Source organism: Chlorocebus sabaeus, chromosome 25 (genome assembly GCF_047675955.1).
Source record: "Chlorocebus sabaeus isolate Y175 chromosome 25, mChlSab1.0.hap1, whole genome shotgun sequence".
Taxonomy (NCBI): Eukaryota; Metazoa; Chordata; class Mammalia; order Primates; family Cercopithecidae; genus Chlorocebus; species Chlorocebus sabaeus.
Genome location: NC_132928.1, coordinates 20,282,837 through 20,292,370, shown reverse-complemented (window position 1 = coordinate 20,292,370; position 9,534 = coordinate 20,282,837). Strand labels below are relative to the sequence as shown.

Genomic DNA, 9,534 nt, shown 5'->3' with positions numbered 1-9,534 from the left:
CTAGCCAGAGCAATTGGATAAGAAAAAGACATAAAGGGCATATAAGCTGGAAATAATAAAGTCAAATTATTCTTGATTGAAGATTATATTATCTTATATATGGACAAACCTAAAGACTCAATCAAAAACTCTCATAACAGATAAACAAATTCAGTAAAACTGCAAGATAAAAAATCAACACACAAATATCAATAGCCTTCCTATATGTCAACAGTGAACAAACTGAAAAAGAAAACCAAGAATGTACAATAGCTATGAAAAAGAAGTATGAATCTACCCAACCAAAGAGGTGAAAAATCTCTAGAATGAAAACTATAAAACACCAATGAAAGAAATTGAAGGAGACACACAAAAAAGGGAAAAGATATTCCATCTTTACATATTGGAAGAATCAATATTGTTAAATGTTCATATTACTCAGTGTTCTACAGATTCAATGCAATCCCTAGCAAAGTATCAGTAATATTCCTCACAGAAATAGAAACAATAATCCGAAAACTAATACGTAGCCAAAAAAGACCCATAATAGCCAAAGCATTCTTAAGTAAAAAGAACAAAGTTGGAAGCATCACACTACCAGACTTCAAAATGTTCTATAAAGTTATAGTAGCCAAAACAACATGGTACTGGCATAAAAAAATAAACATAGAGGTCCCCGTGCCCAGAGGGACCTCTCCACGGCCGGGACCACCTGGACAGCCTGGCCCTACCCCAGCTTGCGCCTCTCAGCGCCGCCACTTCCCCCGCCCACGCGGCCGGGCCCGGCAGCCAGGTGCCGCTGGTAGGGGGTTCCGGGCTGGGCCCTTCCGGCTGACAGCAGCGCCCGCGCCCGCGCCGGACTGGGGGTAGAGGCCAGGGCCAGGGTTGGCCGGAGCGCAGGGGGTGGGGGAGGAGAGGCCGCCCCACGGCGGCCTGCGGGTACCCGGTTCCAGCGCGCGCGGGAGACGTGCAGAGGCGGCCGGAGGCCTAGCGACAGGCGCGCGACTTGGATCCCGGAAGCCCACTTGTTAGAGTTACCTGTCAGCTGGGCCGGCGCCGCCGGGGTCTGGGGTGGTCCCGCGAGTCTGCACGTTGCTCCGAGACGCAGGGACTGCGCCCAGAAACATTATTTTTCTTCTCCGGGAGGGTGATCGTTTACAGCATTGATTTCCCAGATCTGGTAAGATGGCAAAAGTTGCCGGTCTAATTGAAGCCAACGGAGAACTCAAGGTCTTCATAGACCAGAACCTTAGTCCGGGAAAAGGCGTTGGTGTCCCTTGTGACAGTTCACCCCTCCATTGTCAGCCCGCTCGGGAAGCAGCTCTTGCCGAAAACCTTTGTACAGTTCAATGTCAATATTGCCCAGCAAGTGGTAACCGGTGCAACTCAGAAACCCGCAGCGTCAAATACCCTCGTGGTAGGAAGCCCACACACCGCCAGCACTCACTTTACCTCTCAGAACCAGCCGTGGTTGGTCTGCCGGGAAGCGCAACAGGAAAGGAGGAAAGAATGGCAAGGCCTGTGGCATTTCTCCATGAAAGTCTGAGACAAGGTGCAGTGGAAAGGGACCACTTCCTACCACGAAGTGGCGGAAGAGCTGGTCGCAGAGTTCAGTGCTGCTGGCAACCAGATCTTACCACGTATGTCAGCTTATGACCAGAATAAGACGGCGCATCTATGATGCCTTAAACGTGCTGATGGCCATGAACATCATCTCCAAGGAGAAAAAGGAGATCAAGTGGGTTGGTCTGCCCACCAACTCGACTCAGGAATGTCAGAACTTAGAGGTGGAAAGACGGAGGAGACTTGACAGAATAAAACAGAAAATCTCAATTTCAGGTTTTTTTATTCGACAGCAAATTGCCTTCAAGAATCTGGTGAAGAGAGAAACCAGCAAGAGGAGCAGCAGGCCAGCCGGCCAAGGACGCCCTGCTCGCTCATCCACCTGCCCTCATCATCGTTAACACCAGCAAGAAGACCGTCATCGACTGCAACATCTCCAACGACAAATTCGAGTATCTGTTTAAATTTGACAACACATCTGAAATATAGGATGACATAGAAGTGCTGAAGCGGATGAGCACGACTTGTGGGCTGGAGTCCGGAAGCTGCTCTGCCGAAGACCTTAAAATGGCCAGAAGTCTGGTCCCAGAGGCCCTGCAGCTGTACGTGACAGAAATGGCTCAGGGAACTAACTGTTGGAGGCGTGTTCATCACGACGGCACGTTCCATGTCTAACGGCACGAAACTCTCTGCCAGTGACCTGACCAACGGTGCAGATGGGATGCTGGCCACAAGCTCCAACCTCAGTACGGTGTCCTGCGTCCGGGAGGATGACGAGGACGACAACTTCAACGAGAACAACGAGGATGACTGACGTCCTCTCCACTTCACATTCAGCTTCAAGAAAACGTTTAGGGAAAAGAAACTTTTTTTTTTTAATGTGGGTTTTCTGTTTCCTTTTGGCCTACTCCTAAGGAGATATTGGTAAGCCGTTGAATTTAGATATGCACCTCCGATAAGCAAGGATTGTTTCCCGTAGGAGTAAGACATGCTGTGGATGTGTGTTTTGATACCAGTGTGCTGATGAAGGGTGTTTATTTACTTTTTAGGATTTTGTGTTTTTTCATTTTCTGTTTTTCTTTAAGTGCAGACTTAATTTTTGCCCCTTAACAGTTTTTGCTGAGTTTGCTGAAGAAATTGTATTTCATCCTCATACATGAAAATAAAACGCCCTCCTGTTGTGGATGGTGAGCACCGAATGCCATTTATTTGCCGTAAGTCTGGACAGCACCCACGCTGGCAGAAAGTGAGACTCTGCGGAGTTGTCCATTTGTTCAGTGGTACGGTGTCCAAGAGCCCCAAGCAAACAGCAGAATTCGACTTTCTAAACAATAAACACCATCAACCTTACTGACTTTATTCTCCCTTAAATTACATTGACTGTTGTGATTCCATCAAGTTTATACACTCTTTTCTCTCCCTATTTTGCAGCAACAAATTGCAAAGTGCTTTTGTTTGTTTTTGTTTTGTTTGGTCAAAGCTTATTGCCACGCTGGTGCGGCTATGGAGACTGTCTGGCAGGCTTGGAAGACTTGGAATGGTTTATTGCTTATGGTAAAATTTGCCTGATTTCTTACAGGCAGCGTTTGAAACCCTTTTATTATATAGTTGTTTACATACTTACAAGTCTATCATTTAAAGACACGTACTGAAACAAATGTTGTGTTTGTTTCATAAGCATCTTCTGTAATCTATTATAAAATTGAAATTAAATATAGGGAATGTTTTAACAATTTTTAACTCAAAATATGTCAATCATTTTTAATAGTTCTTTTTTTATATAAAAAGACAAAGGAATTTAAGGACAGGCAGTAGTCTCTTAAAATTTATTCACAAAACCCATTAACTGCACATTAGCTGCCTGTTCTAAAATGAGTCTTTTTATTGAAACACAAACTTTTCTGCAATATTTTGTGGAATACGAAAAGACTTTCATTGTTTGACTTGTTTCACTTGACACTGTTAGTTTTTATTAATAAAACATGCATGGGCATTTAAAAAAATAAAAATAAAAAAATAAACATAGAGAACCCAGAAATAAATTCACAAATATACAGTTAACTCATTTTCAACAAAGGCATCAATAACATACATTGGGAAAAGGATAGTCTCTTCAATGAATAGTACTGGGAAAACTGGATATCCTTATGCAGAAGAATGAAACTAGACTCCTATTTCTTGCCATATAAACAAATGAAAATCAATTGAGGCTGTAAATTTAAGACTTAAAACTATGCAACTACTAGAAGAAAACATTGGAGAAACATTCCAGAATATTGTTCTGGACACAGATTTCTGGAGTAAGACCTCAAAAACACAGGCAACAAAAGCAAAATTTGACAAATGGAATCACATCAAGCGAAAAAGCTTTTGCACCAGCAAGAAGCAACAAAGCCAGTTTCAACTACTTTAAACATTCAGCAAGGACTTCAGTAGCCATTTCTACAAAAACCATTTGTAAATGTCCAAGAAGCACATGAAAATATGTTCAGCATCATTACTCACAAGGTATAGGCAAATCAAAACCACAATTCACAAAAGTTTATTTTTAATTTGAGGAACTCCAGTAATCTATGGCTTGCTGTTCATCATGTGCCGCCACTCTTCTATGAACAGTCATGAGCAGTCAGTGCTGGACACTGCTGTTTATCCCTGGACACTGTCCATCATAACGTTGAAGCCAGACATAATGAGTCAAAACCAGGAGAAACTAACTAAAAGCTGGTCTAAACTGGCCAAGATCAGCTTCAACCAGTTGTGACTGGCCCCAACCTGTTTATACCAGTGCTTTCTGGTCTGGGCTATTTCCAACTGATTGAGATGAGTTTTAACTGGCCACAAATGATTTAGACTGACTATAACTGGCTACAATCTGTTTAGGCTGGTTTCTTCTGGCTACAGTTAGTTTGGGTTCGTATGACCAACCATGATAGGGTTAGACAGATTGAACATGGAACAACTGGTTTAGGCTGGTTTTTACCAGCCACAGTTAATTTTGGCCATTTCTGACTGGTCATGGTCTGTTACAAATGGTTTAGACCAGTTTTGACTGTCCCAAACCAGTTTGGACCTATTATGACCAGCCACAACTGGTTTAGACTGGCTTTAACAGGGTATAAGTGATTTAGGCCAATTTTCAGTGGCCCTAGTTTGTTTCTGTGTTTCTCACTGGTCGTGGTTTTTTTATTCAAGCAGTTTTGACTGATTTCAACAGGCCACAATAAGTTCAAACCAGTTCTGACTGGATGCAGACAATTTAAGCTGGTTGTGGCTGGTCACAACTTATTTTAATTGGCCACAACTGTTTTAGACCACCTATGCCCAGCCTCAATCAGTTTTGACTCATTACTCATTTTGACTGACTGCAATTGGTTTATGCCTATTCTGACTGGTCATGGCAGGTTCTGACCAGTTTAGACTAGCTTCAACCAGTTTAGGCTGCCTCTGATCAGCTGCAATTGGTTTTGGCTGATTTTGACCTGCCATAATTTGCCTGAACCAGCTATGATTGTCTATGACTGGTTTAAACCCTGCGTAGACCATCCACAACCAGTTTTGCTGGGTTTCAGTCAGTCTTTGATGATTCTAACCAATTTCAACTGGCCACAACTGCTTTAGACCACTTTTGACCAAATATATATATATATATATATATATATATATATATATATATAGAGAGAGAGAGAGAGAGAGAGAGAGAGAGAGAGAGAGAGAGAGAGAGAGAGACTCCTTCTGTCGCCCAGGCTGGAGTGCAGTGGCGCAATCTTGGCTCACTGCAAGCTCTGCTTCCTGGGTTCACCGCCATCCTCCTGCCTCAGCCTCCCGAGTAGCTGGGACTACAGGTGCCCACCACCATGCCTGGCTAATTTTTTGTATTTTTAGTAGAGAGGGGATTTCACCATGTTAGCCAGGATGGTCTCAATCTCCTGACCTCGTGATCTGCCTGTCTCAGCCTCCCAAAGTTCTGGGATTACAGGCGTGAGCCACTGCACCCGGCGAACCAGCTGCAAAATATTGAGCTGGTTTCAACTAGGTTCAACTGTGACTTGTTGCAACCAGTTTATACTGGTTCTGATTGTTCATGGCAGGCTCTTACCATTTTGACTGGTTATAACTAGCCACAAATGGTTTAGACCTGTTCTGACTGGCTGCAACTGGTTTAGGCCAGTATTAAGTGGCCCATAACACCTGTTTCTAATGGTTATTAAAGGGCATGACCAGTTTAGAGTGGTTTGAACTGGACACAACAGATTTATGCTGGTTTTGCTCCATTACTGCCTGTTCCAATTTGTTTTGACCAATTTTACTGGGTCACAGCTGGTTTACACTGGCTATAGCAGAACCTAACTGGTTTCAACTGATTTTGACCAGCTAGCTACAATCAGTCTATGATGGTTCTGACTAGTCATGGATGGACCCGATCAATTTAGAGTAGTTTCAACAGATCACAATCAGTTTAAATAGGCTGTGATGGCCCAACTAGTTCAGGCCAGTATTGACTGGCCACAGCTGGTTTGTACTGGTCTTTTCAAAACCTGATCTGGAAAGGACCCATGCTTGTTAGTTATTCATTAGTGTGATTGCTTTTATCTCAGACATTTGGGCTTTAAGCCCAGTGAGAAGCCTTCCCTTTGTACCCCTCAAGGACCTTTCTAGTGCTAGTGATGGGATGGAAAGGAGAGGTTCTCTGGGACTCTGAATTATACCTCCCTGGGTAAGTTTCTCAAGGTATGGTGTGAGGACCCTGAGCATCAAAATCACCTAACACACTGATTAAATAAGCAACTGGACTGATTAAATGAGCAACTGGACTGCTTCTCCCTGCAAACACTACTGAATAGGACTTGTTGGGGTGAGCACAGAAATCTGTCATTCACTAAAACGTCCTGATGATACTGAAGCCCAGCAAGATCTGTAAACTTATCCTGGGACCATCAGTGTAAAGCACTGTGCTTACCTAGCTCTTTAACTCCCTCCTTGGTCACCCAGCCCTATTTCCACATTTTCCAAATGTGAAATTGTCCCAGAGCCACTGTGTGACTTACCAAAGATCACACAATTGATTGCCACAGAGAGAGCATTGGAAAGCAAGCCTTCAGATTCCAAAACCAGGATTTTGCACCTTAAACTTAGTTTAGGGAGAGTGACATAAACCAAGAGGGTATTTATAATAAAATGACTGTCAAAACTGCCTAAACATAGAACCTTATCTTTCAAATGTGCTTCAAATTATCGTTTAGCACATGTACAAATGATCAGAAAAATTTATTAGACCTCACATGGAGAATTCAGGCAGATATTCTAACTTTCCATGACATGTTGAGAAACTCTACAAAACCCCTTCATTCCCTGCTACTCCTCCTATGATTGAGCACATCATATCAGGGTTACATCTCTGAGCCTCTTGATATTAGAAATCCCTTTACTCTTATCTATGTGATAGTATTTAGTTGGGACAGTGGAATTTGAATATAATCAAGACCAGAAAAAGAAGCAACGTGAGCTGCCTTGGTAAAGAAGTCAAGATTATGGACTCCAAAGTTCCTGAAAGAGATTGTTTCAAGCCGGAAGAGGCCAGGATGAACTACAGGAGTAAAAAAGATTTTGGAAATAAAGATTATGTCAGTGATGACTACAAAGGTCACGCCTATGATGATTTCTGATGGGGATGACCTATTTATAGATAACAGGATGCTAATTTTTCCTGGTAAGAAGAGTTCGATCCCCTTTTGAGTCTGACTTGCTTGATCTCGCCCATCTAAGACACTGCATAGGAACTTTTAATAACTATGATTCAAGGCTATATATTTTACCTTTGGATTTTCCAACTTTTAGAAAGTCTATCCTTTTATGGTACTGAAACCAGAAGTGATCCACTGGAGAAAAATAGAAAACAAGGACAGGAGAGCAGAAACTAAATTGATTAAAACTCAGAGTTGAGTTGAGAAAAGGAAAAGGCCATTTCATTTACTTAATGAGAAATTGTATTGAGGAGTAGGTTTGGGGATTTTGTTTTTGTTTTCTGTACCATGCAGAGAATGTTTTCTACCCCCAAAAGATTTTACTCCTTGCAAATTCTAATCATTCCCCAAAGGACAATTTTCTTTGACTAAATAAGGTTTCTCAGTTGTAATGAACTGTAAAAGAGACTTATAAGCTCTTCCTCACTTGTAAAACCATCACAGATGAAAAACAATTAGAAGAATCTTACTTCTTTAGCCTGCAGAAAGTGGAGCAAGAATCTCCAACCTGGGGCAGGTTTTAAAGTTCAACTCAGGAATATTGGGCTTCAAGGCTGCAGGAAGGATTGAGGTCAGACAGGATGGATGCCTCATCAATGTTCTTCCTGCATGTGAGAGATTCCAGTCTAGCCCACGAACCCTTGAAAAACAACTCTGAATCACTACAGCACCTCTCATTTGAAGAGTGTGTGTTCTGTGAGATAATATTAACTTGTCAAATCTGCCTTTCCAGAGGAAGAAACATGACCCATTTATACATGTTGAGTTAGAAACTCCATGCAGAATTAAGTGACCTCTGGAAGTTGTCTACCAGAGTATGGGTTCTACAGATATTTCTTCAAAGACTAAAAAGGCTTATTTCTCTTCAAAAATCTCAGTTGATTTCCCACAGCTGGCCTCAGAAGCATGCCGGAGGCTCTGGCCCTTTCATCTGGGCAAGGCTGGCAGAGGAAGGAGGAACCACCTTCTTTTGTAGGCAGATTATGAGAATAAATTATCACTCATGCTCCTAAGATATCTATATGGAAATAGGTGCACAGACACCTGATTTAGAAAGGATTAGAGTATTTCTAACAAGTCTTTCTGAGCCTAGGAAACAGAATACAATCTCTAAACAAATGGGAACTATAAAGAAATATTATTAAGCTAAACATGTATTCATATTCAGGGACAGACTTACCTCTCTCTGTTTACATCATTTCCAAAATTAGGAACAATTCCAAGCAAACCCCCACCACCTCACATGGATTCTAGTAGACAAATAGCTGTGTCTCCACAATACCAGGCATATTGGAGACAGGCAAACGATTCAAACATCTGCATGTCCAGTTTGAAGGGTGATTATATGAATTGGGTCACTCTTGTCATAACCCAACTGAATCAGAACCAAGAAGCCAGGGTGGGGAAACACTTAGAGCACATAACACTGTGCAAAGAATTTAATTCTCTGCAAGCCTAGTTGCTGAAACTGCTTGCTGTAACTCTAAAACTAGTTAGATCCAATAGCTGCCGAAACAGCCTGCCACAACTCTTAAGACTAGATTTTACCTACCACCATCATTCACCAATCAGAGCTTACCATCTCCTAAAACTCTCCCAGTGCCAAGAAACTTTCTTTCAAAATAATATTTCCCTTTCTAATAAACCCCCCACCTTCTCTTTGCTCTTCAGACACACCGAAGACCACCCAGTCTCTAGTTATGTCTAGAATCACTACTCTGTGATTCAAAAAATACAATGTTAAGTTTAGAGATCCACCTTTATATTTTATTTTGACTTCAACATAGTGTATTATAGGTTGCCAAAAATCTGTATATTTAGAATGATCTAGATAACAAGCTCTATTTTTCCTTTTTCTTTTCTTTTTCCAAGCTCCTTAAAATGACACTTAGTGAAAGTACATGAAAAACTAACTGTAAAGCACCCTACAAATATAGGATGTCGTAATTGCTGAGATCTCATTACTCTTAAAAATTGATAGAAATCCTTTTAGAAACATTTTGAGTATGAAATACCTTCTTAACTATAAATCATTAATGCTGTGTATTTCCCCCCACCCAACCTTTCCACTCTGAATGCTACAGAAGAAGCTTAAAAACAAGAGAAAATAACAATAAATGATATTACAATGTTGTTTTGAAATGAGAATTGGTAGTATAGGGCAGGGGAGAAACAGATGGGAAAGAAATGTACCCAGAGAGGATTATTTTTGTTTAAATAAGTTCATAATATGTGAAATGCACGATGGAAA

The 9,534-nt window shown here is 41.6% G+C and overlaps 1 pseudogene; it reads left to right on the top strand.

The window, feature by feature from the left end:
- Positions 1-1,113: 1,113 nt before the first annotated feature.
- LOC103230160 (transcription factor Dp-1 pseudogene) lies at positions 1,114-2,356 on the top strand (annotated as a pseudogene).
- The last annotated feature ends 7,178 nt before the right edge of the window (positions 2,357-9,534 follow it).